This window comes from Dreissena polymorpha, chromosome 5 (assembly GCF_020536995.1).
Source record: "Dreissena polymorpha isolate Duluth1 chromosome 5, UMN_Dpol_1.0, whole genome shotgun sequence".
NCBI classification, from domain to species: Eukaryota; Metazoa; Mollusca; class Bivalvia; order Myida; family Dreissenidae; genus Dreissena; species Dreissena polymorpha.
Window position 1 is genome coordinate 121,288,630 of NC_068359.1, and position 1,419 is coordinate 121,290,048.

The window sequence follows — 1,419 nt, forward strand, 5'->3', positions numbered from 1 at the left end:
ACAAAATGTCAATGCAAAATGGGAACACATCAAACAACAACATTAAGAATATAATTATAGTAGACAATATGACTTATTGAACAGACTTTACATGTTACAATGACTAGAAATTATTCAACTGAATGACTGAATGGGGTAAAAAAGGTGAAAAGATCTAAGCATTTTAAACATTGGAGGACAATAATATACCAACTTATTTCATGTATATATTACATAGATCTTCCACTTTAAATCATGATACAAAGCATGAAGCTATCACAAAATTGATAAACGCATGGAACTTCCCTCAACCATATCTGGAAGAACTTCAGTAAGAGTGGCAAAATTGCTGCCAGCATCATCAACAACAGTAACATATCTACAAGGTATAACAATGCCACCTCCCTTCACATGTGGGGCAGGCCATGGTGGGAAACTTGGACATGACTCTCCTGTCACAATCGCATAAATATTGCCACCAGAGTCCAAAATTCTGCGAAAACAGCTCGACAATATGCCGGGAACATGGCCTACAGGTAAGCCTGCAATATATGACAGTTTTAAGTGTCTTTTTTATCTGTGTGCATGTCATGCAAAGACATATTAAATTTAGAAATTTCAGGGATCCTCACCAGACACGCATTTTCATCTATCAGATTGGTATACTCCCGGTAAACATTAAAGTAAGTGTCTGTAACAGGCGGTTTGATTTTAAAAACATGGTATCCCTTAATCACTGAATTGTCAATTATGATTGTCGTTGATGGACTGGTGGTTGTGACTGTCCCGGGAAGCCATGATGTTGACGGAGCAGAGGTTGACAGACCGGTGGCGGCTACTGACCCGAGAAGCCTTGATGTTGATGGAGCAGTGGTTGACAGTCTGATGGCGGCTACTGACCCGAGAAGCCTTGATGTTGATGGAGCAGTGGTTGACAGTCTGAAAATAATAAGAATTCTTTATCCATATGCACATTTCAAAACATAACTTATTTAATCAGTTCAGGTTAATTTTTTTTGCTGCATTTATCCCCTCTGTTAGCATTATTCAAAAGCTTTCATGCTAAAACATTGTTAATTTATTCCTTTACCAAATGCATACCTCAGACTTTTATCATTTTGTTTACATTGGGGCATTATGGAAAATTAAATACAAATTAATCGGAACTGCTGATTATCCGGAACTGGATTATTGCAACTAATATTTATCATAATTATGCTTACATGTATGGCACAATGTTTTTCACATTTATATTGTATCCATAACATAACAGTTAGCATTACCGTACAGCTTTTACACATAATTTTAATGCCAGTAAGAGAATTGGATGGCTTTTCGAACGTTTGAGAAATCCCCTTTTTTACTCGTGTAAACGTCACGCTTGATCCGCTATTGCCCTAATTCTTCATTACCTTTACGGTGGTGCAAACTCTAAAAAAC